This window comes from Euprymna scolopes, chromosome 41 (genome assembly GCF_053919585.1).
Source record: "Euprymna scolopes isolate OS-2025 chromosome 41, ASM5391958v1, whole genome shotgun sequence".
NCBI classification, from domain to species: domain Eukaryota; kingdom Metazoa; phylum Mollusca; class Cephalopoda; order Sepiida; family Sepiolidae; genus Euprymna; species Euprymna scolopes.
In genome coordinates, this window is record NC_136522.1 from 24,923,263 (window position 1) to 24,932,487 (window position 9,225).

Genomic DNA, 9,225 nt, shown 5'->3' on the forward strand with positions numbered 1-9,225 from the left:
TGAAAAAGAAATAAAATAAGAAAAGAAAAGCACACCAAGTTGGAGTAGGGGGGGGGGGGTAATTTATCTGTTTTTTTTTTTTACCTGGAACATAGAATTTTCAAATTTTCCGTAAGTAACGCACCGACATTTACCAATTAGAACACCATTTAACATTTTCCGAATATTTTACTTTGTACATTGGGAGCACGAGCGAGGGGGGGGTGATGTTGGGGCGCGCGCGCCCCCAACATCACATCCCCCCCCAACAAATTAGAGTGGTCGGTGTTCTGTAGTAGCGTATCTGGATATTTACCAAAAAAAATATTTAGGTTTGGCTATAAATTCCTAAACTCATTTCACCCTAAATAATTTAGGTGACTGAAATAGGAATCTAATTGAATCTTTAATTTCCTGAATAGTATGCGAGAATTCATTTTTCTTCGAGTTATATCGATTCATTAATACGGACTTTAGGGGCTTTTTTCGTAATGTTACTGTAAAAATTATTTTTATTGTTACAAATTACGATGCTTTAAAAAAAGCAAAAATAAATTCTTGCGTTTTTTATTTACTACTGAAGACCATAGCTTTAGTGAAGGTATTATTGTTTAAACAAAATAAAACATTTTCACTAAGAGTTAAGTAAGAATAATTAGTTCATTATATTCTGCGATCATTATTTGAAAAATACTGCAATTTTCATTAAAATTCGTTAATTTCCTGATTTTTGGTGAATTTTTAAGTAAAGGGAGGAGTCAAAATGTGTATACACTTTGAGCATCGGCATTCATTTTGCGACCACGTGTGGTTAATTTAAATTAAATTTCAATCACATGGTTACATTATCAATAATCATGTAATTAAACCCATTGAAAATTTACCGATATTGTAAACACATTCTGTTTACATTAAGCCTGTAGTGTTTTTTTAGTGATGCAATGTTGTCAACTGAGATTTTAAAAAAAACCCGCGAGATTAGGAGAATCCTACAATAAAAAAATTATAAATATAGTATATTCAATGTATAAAATGTTCCGTGTTTTCTCACTATATGTTTCTGGAATTATATTGAAGCGGTTAGCTCCCCAGAAGGCTTTCTTATTTTATCAGCTAGTTTTGCCCGTTTTTTTTTCAGAGAGGGTATTTTGTTTTTTGCAGGAAACAAATCATAAACTCAAACTTTTTATAATAAAAGTTAAATTGAAATATACTGCAAATTAAACATCACAATAATGGTGCAACATATTTTGAAATTAGAAAAATAAAAAAAGAAAAATCTTTGTTTTAGCATAGCAAGCGACATAGTTTTTTTTTGGCCTTATATAATAAAGAAAAGATGTGTAAATTAAAAAATTTGAAAGATAAACAAATGAATTATGTTCTTTTTTGTTTGTTTTTTACTTATCGAGTTAACCGAAAATGAAATCTTTCGTCAATTCGTGGCTGTGAAATGAATCGAACCGGAAGTTCAGTTTTATCAACAGAACAGATTCGCAGTAACGGTTAAAAAAATATATTTATTTTATTTAATATTTTAATAATTCGCGAGGTAAATTTATTTTAATAACATAAAAACATGCCTCGACTCTAAAGAAATAAAAATTACAATAAGTTTACCAAGGTAATCAAAATGGTAAACTTAAAATATATTATAAATATTAAAGAGTTAATATATACAAGTAAAGTAATCTTAACAAGATGTAAAAGCTCAATAAAACCGAAAAGGAAATAGAGCTTATAATATGAACAAATGAGTAATAAAACATGTTAAAAAAACATCTTGAAAAGAGTTAAAAACATATTTAATTTTAAAAAGGAAGCACAAGATAAGTGGATAGTCCTTAATCCGCGGAGTATCGAAGAAATACTCTGCTTCTCATCAGAGGGCAGGAATTAGCAAAATGCGGGATCGGATTTTGCATGTAAAAGTATTTAATGAAACCACAAGTAAGTCACAGATCTTACTTGGTTAAAAAAAAGGGTGATGTAAGAGGAATAGGAGATAAAAGAAAAAATGATAAAAAGATTTCACATGAATGGATAGTCCGGTGAAGGGTAAAAAATCCAAGAATGGTAAAATCCAAACACGGTCGAATTAAAAACTTCCAATCCAACAGGTAAGTTCCAAAGGAATCGCGTAACTGGAAGATGGTCCAAAATGATCCAAAAGGCAGAATTCCTTGGAAAAAATCACAAATGGAATGAGTTCAAAATCATTAAAAGAAAAATTCAAATGTGCACAGATAAAGCACTGGAGAGAATATTTAAAAAAACGTCTGCCAAGGCCGGAAGAAGCAAGTAAATTAAAGTTTAAAAAAAATAAAAAATAAATTAAAAAAAAACGGAAAAACGGTGAAAGTTTACATTTGAAAAGCAATGTCAAAATGACCCAGACAAAAAGTTCGAAAGTTAGCGTTAATAATTAGGTCAACTTAAATACGTTTTTATTTTTTATTAAATATGTTTTGAACTCTTTTTCAAGATGTTTTTTAACATGTTTTATTAATCATTTGTTCATATATATATATATATATATATATAAGACACTTTGTGTGTGTGCGTGTGCGAGAGTTCCTACACCATAGGTTCCGAAATGGCTGAGCCTATCTTTTGCAAATTTCACACAAAGGTAATTTATATTTCTGGCAGTGTTCTTTAGTAAGTTTTGAACAGAAATTCATCTGCTAAATATCGAAAATCGAAAAAGTCCGATCTTAAAATAATGTTTCTTCTCTTATAATTAAATGAATTTTTATGAAATTTATTTCGCCCTTAACTTACCAGAAGAAAAAGCACTTATCAATCTTAAAGAAATTAAAGGCATAATTACAGAATCCGAAAATTGAGAGAGAAGTTGAAATTATATGATTTGTAATTACATCGAAGTTGATAAATAAAAGGTGAAATATAATTCAAGAAATATATTTTTACACACACACACACACACACACATATGCATACATACATACATATATATATATATATATATATATATATATATATATATATATATATATATATATATATATATTAGACATTAAGAAGAGATTATAGATATATATGTGTGCTATGAGGTGCTGATAGATTGAACTATTCGGGGGAGACAGGTGACATGTTAAACGACGGGAGATGCTGGTTCGAGTCATGCCAATGTACGAATTATTTTTGGAGACACTTTCTCCTATGGGACATTTAAAGATGCACACAGCATTTCTAGTTTTCAGCATACTGCCATCGGATGTAGGGTTATTATTTATTAGTAATTGGCTAGTTATAAATTTTTTGTAATAAATAATAAATCTTATTTAGAGTTTTTTTTTTCCGTGGTTAAGACATGTGTGTGTACAATATCTTTTATTATTTTTTCATTCTAATTTGTAATTCTCATGCATCTGGTTACAATCCTTTTGGTCAAGATCAAAGTGTAGTATCTGTTCCGGCAGATGCTGCACTTAAGATAATTTGTACCAGTCAATGGAGAGGAAACCCTCTATACTGGGACAATTATTATTTTTGGTAACCAGAGTGCCCCCTTTTTGCCTACTTTTAGGGGAGCTGGTTTTTACCTCACATTAAAAACGGCCTTGTGCCTAATTTGCTCAGTGGGGGAGCAAATAAATACCATCTGGTTACAATCCTTTTGGTCAAGATCAAAGTGTAGTATCTGTTCCGGCAGATACTGCAAGCTATGACTAGCTATGACTAGCAAAGACCAGATGTGGGGGCAACCCCACATGCCTGACCATTAACCAGCTCCCATTTCCCACCTCTCGGGAGCTGGTCCCCTTTTTCCCTTCCCCCTCCCTTCACTCCTCACATTAAAAATCGGCCTTGTGCCTAATTTGCTCGGTGAGGGAGCAAATAAATACCATCTGTTCCGGCAGATACTGCAAGCAAAGACCATATGTGTGGGCAACCTCACATATAAGACCTTGGTCAATGTAGGGGCAACCCTTCATACCAATTGTCACTATCCAACTCCCCTACTCCCCGGGGAGTTGGTCCCCATTTCCCCTTCACTCCTCACATTAAAAATCGGCCTTGTGCCTTATTTGCTCGGTGGGGGAGCAAATAAAAACCATCTGTTCCGACAGATACTGCAAGCAAAGACCATATGTGGGGGCGACCCCACATATAAGACCTTGGTCAATGTAGGGGCAACCCTTCATACCAATTGTCACTATCCAGCTCCCCTACTCCCCGGGGATCTGGTCCCCATTTCCCCTTCACTCCTCACATTAAAAATCGGCCTTGTGCCTAATTTGCTCGGTGGGGGAGCAAATAAATACCATCTGGTTACAATCCTTTTGGTCAAGATCAAAGTGTAGTATCTGTTCTTCAGATGCTGCACTTCATTTTCTTGTTCTCTTTCGGTGGAGGAGAAATCCTTCACGACTGAGACAATTTTTATTTTTGTACCTTTTCTCCACGTTAAAAAACGACCCTGGTGTCTAACTCTGTCCCGTGGGGAGGCATAGTAAATAGGTACAATAATATATGTTAATGTTATTATCGCTGCTGCTGCTGCTATTATTATTATTATTATTATTATTATTATTATTATTATTATTATTATTACTATTATTATTATTACTATTATTATAATTATTATTATTACTATTAATTATTATTATTATTATTATTATTACTATTATTATAATTATTATTATTACTATTATTATTACTATTATTATTATTATTATTATTACTATTATTATTATTACTATTATTATAATTATTATTATTACTATTATTATTATTATTATTACTATTACTATTATTATCATCATCATCATCATCATCATCATCATTATTATTATTATTATTATTACTATTATTATTAATATTATTATTACTATTATTATTACTATTATTATTATTACTATTATTATTATTACTATTATTACTATTATTATTACTATTATTATTATTAATATTATTATTATTACTATTATTATTATTTTTACTATTATTATTATTACTATTATTATTACTATTATTATTACTATTATTATTACTATTATTAATATTATTATTAATATTATTATTACTATTATTATTATTACTATTATTATTATTATTACTATTATTATTATTATTACTATTATTATTATTACTATTATTAATATTATTATTACTATTACTATTACTATTATTATTATTATTATTATTACTATTATTATTATTATTACTATTATTATTATTATTATTATTATTATTATTATTATTATTATTATTACTATTACTATTATTATTATCATCATCATCATCGTCGTCATCATTATTATTATTATTATTATTATTAATGATAGTTAAAAAAAAATGTCTAATCTGCTGGTCAACTATGTAATTTGGGAAGCCGTTATTAATTAGAGTTTGTTTTTTAATTAGAGTTTGTTTTACGTTCGAAAGTGATTTATAGAATATTTCGTTAGTGGAAGAATTACGTTTAGTTTTGTAGATGAGATTTTTTACGACGACTATTTTGCATCTATCAGGGCATTCCCTTTTATAATTGAGGAGACTACCTTACTGGTAGTTTTTTTTTTTTTGTATGGGTGAGTAATAAATTTATTGGTGTCGACTTTTATTTCTATATCGCGGAAGGGGATATTGTTGTTTATATTTGTTTCATGTGTGAAGTTTAGTATGGAATTATTTTTAAGAGCGGTTTTAATGTTTATTAAATCGTCTAAGTTTTTCGTTAATAGAAGTATATCGTCCACGGTCGAGACATAGATGGGTGGTTTTGGTATTATATTAAAAACTTTAGTTTCTAGGTTGGTCATGTAGAATTCGGAAAACAACGGGCCTAGAGCAGAACCCATTGAAACACCGTCGACCTGGGTATAAAGGTTGTTATTGGGGCCGTAGAAAGGAACTTTTGTGGTACAGGAAATCAATAATTTTCTTAGTGTATTAGGGTTAATTTTAAGTGCGGGAAGATTGGGATTATTATATATATTAGTAATTATTATCTCTAGAGTTTCTTGAACAGAGGCATTAGTAAAGAGGTTTTCAACGTAAATTGAGGATAGAAGTTCGTTTTTAGGTTTTACTGAATGAAGTATGTCTAATAGCATCTCCCGTCGTTTAACATGTCACCTGTCATCCCCGAATAGTTCAATCTATCAGCACCTCATAGCACACTGCACCCCTAAAACTGAATTTAGAGACATATTAATAAAAAGCATGGCCATTTTAACTGTCTCATATTGCGAGGTGCGCCTCCTAATCTTTGCAACATTGTTAATTCACATTAATAAACCAACGATTAACCAGACTCAAAATGAAACGGAAGTCACGCTCAAGTGCTTTGGAGTATTTTAGTGATTTTAAGCGATTTTAATCGTCTTTTAATCCTCTTTTCATTTCATCTCGCTATTTTCATTTTTCAATTTCATTTTTTATTTTTTAATACTCGCCTGAGGATGACCAATGGAGGTCGAAAACGTTCGCGATTATGGGAAATTTCTTTTTTCACTCGAAAAAAAAAAAGTTCGGAAAATGATCCGACAAAGAGAACAGGAGGATTAAAAGAAAAACAAGCAAGAGTTGTCTGTGCTATTTAAGTAAACGTGCATATATATATATATATATATATATATATATATATATATATATATATATATATATATATATATATATACAGGGTGGGCCAAAATAATTAAATTTGAATAACTTCCACAAAATAAAAGTTAAACACACCAAACTTTATGTGTGCGTAGACTGACCCTTCCGAGATTTTTTTTGAAATAAACAAAACAAATTTTGACCGAAAAACACTTCTTAAAACTTACATGAATTTATGAATTTTTAAAAATAGGACCCTTATTTTGGCCCACCCTATATATATATATATATATATATATATATATATATATATATATATATATATATATATATATATCTTAATTACTATAAATAGATGCTATATATATATATATATATATATATATATATATATATATATATATATATATATATATATATAGGTTATTTTAGTACCCTCGTCCCTATACAAAGTTCACATGTCAGTTAGTTTATTTATTTATTTATTTATTTATTTATTTATGGGCACACCCACACAACCGTTTAATTCATACACATGATAACCTCGATTTTACTCGATTATTTAAAACAGCCGAATCAAATTTCAATTCGTTTGTTTTCAGTTATTTTTCTTCTCTGTTTTCAGCAGAATTGTCAAAGGTCAAAGGTTTGTGAATCGAGTTTGGGGGGGGGGTAACTTTTTTAAATGTTTAGGAATTACTCTTTTATGATTTTTCATTGGTGAATTGAAACGCTGCCGTTGTGGGGGTTTTCTTTTTCTCTTGACGAGTATATTTATTTCTGTGGCCTTTAACTGGATTTAAGAATTAGCAGTTGTATTTCCCTTTACTGGACGCGGTGTGGACCTGGACCTTTTTCCTTCGCCAAAAACGCTGGCCATATCGGTCTGAACTTTAACGTCAAAAAGGTAATTCTTTATTTTAATTACAGTTTAAGAAACTTGCATTCTCAACAATCTTGTTTTGATGTTGTCGGACTGAGTGATCGTCCTGTTTAGTCCTAGGAGGTCTAACCTCCCAGAATTTACCTTCCCTTTCGAAAAAGTGTTTATTGCTAATCGCCTGTGGCGTTCTTACCGGGTATTTTGTAGACAAGAGTGCACGTTCTTTACTGCGCCGGTTTTTTTTTCTTTTTTTTTTTTTCTTTTTTTTTTACATCCCTACCTGATATTGCGTCTCATTCTCTAATGAAGAGTTTAGTTTGATTGTTTTGTACGGCATATCAACTCTTTTCGAGTTATTTAATGCTGAATCCAGTCATTTTGGAAAAAAGTTTTTATTCTTCACGTTGTTTATATCATTCAAACGCTATCGTGTTTGAATATACAGGGTGTCCGTAAAGTTACTATACAGTCTTACAAGTTACTATACAGACACCCTGTAATATATTAACAGTACAGTAAGATATTGTATTAAAATATTTATTTGTAACAAAAGAAATAAAAAGAAATAACACCTTTATGTTTATAAAAATCTCAGAAATGTGTTATCGTGTTACATCCGAAAAGACTGTAACAATCAAGGCAAACAATTTCTATGACAAATATTCAAATTGGAGGCCTTCAGCTCCAATACATTCTCGACAACGTGACACCACACTCTGACAAAATTTGGTGCAGATGCTTGATTAAATAAACCTGTAAAAAAATAAATATTAACTATTAATACAAATATAATAAAATAAAACAATAAGACTGTATAGTAACTTTACGGACACCCTGTATATTTAAATGGCAGTTTTAATCATTTAGAATTGCTTTAAAGCTTCACCCCTCACCCCTTTTTCGACTAAATTTTAAACAATTATTACAGTTTATAGATCACCTTCGCAGCTATATTGTAAAAAAAATGTTCAATTTCCATTCAGTAAAACCAAAGTTATGATGAATTTACTGGTGTTCAAAATCATAAGAAAATGTAAGGAGGTGAGCGACGTTTTTTTCTTCTGACTGGTTTCCATAGAAACCACATCGCTTCAGTGACTATTGTTGCTACCAATTCACCGCTCTTCTGAAAAGAGAAGTAACAAGTGAAACAGAGAGAATGAAAGGGAGATAATTGAGGGATTTTATTGAAAGCAAACGAGTGCCGTACATATGTGTATGTTATGTTTATGGAGCAAAAAATAAGACTGAAATTAAACAAAGAACGAGTGAATTTACTGGAAGTCTGGAAAAAATCATGGATTACAATTTAAAAAATGCGAGCATGAAAAGTAATAATGGTTAAGCTTAAACATGGGAAAGTAAAGGACTAGTTATTAAAACTGGAAAAGAAAAGGACAAGATATTCGAGTAAAAAATATAATAAATTTATAACTTAAAATATTGGAGCATTAAGATTTTTTTAATTCAATTTATAGCATTATATAATGAATTTTTAATGCTGCAATATTTTAAATTGTAAATTTATTATATTTTTTACTAGAATATCTTGCCCTTTTCTTTTCCAGTTTTAATAACTAGTCCTTTACTTTTCCATGTTTAAGCTTAACCATATTACTTTTCATGTTGGCATTTTTCTATTTTAATCTTCAAATATTTATTCCTGGTGTTTTATTTGAGGGTTTTGTGTTACGGCATATCAACTGTTTTGGGGTTCAATCACCTTGGCAAAAAAAATTTATGCTTCAAGTTCTTTATATCTTCAAATTTTTATTCTGATGTTTAAT

The 9,225-nt window shown here is 29.9% G+C and overlaps 1 protein-coding gene across 1 annotated transcript in view; it reads left to right on the forward strand.

Annotated features, from left to right (window-relative positions):
• The first annotated feature begins 7,266 nt into the window (after positions 1–7,266).
• Positions 7,267–9,225, forward strand: part of LOC145266436 (uncharacterized) — a 69,855-nt gene continuing 67,896 nt past the window's right edge. The window contains exon 1 of the mRNA XM_080122112.1: positions 7,267–7,462. The gene's annotated coding sequence lies outside the window, so the exon portion shown is untranslated. The remainder of the gene's footprint in view (positions 7,463–9,225) is intronic.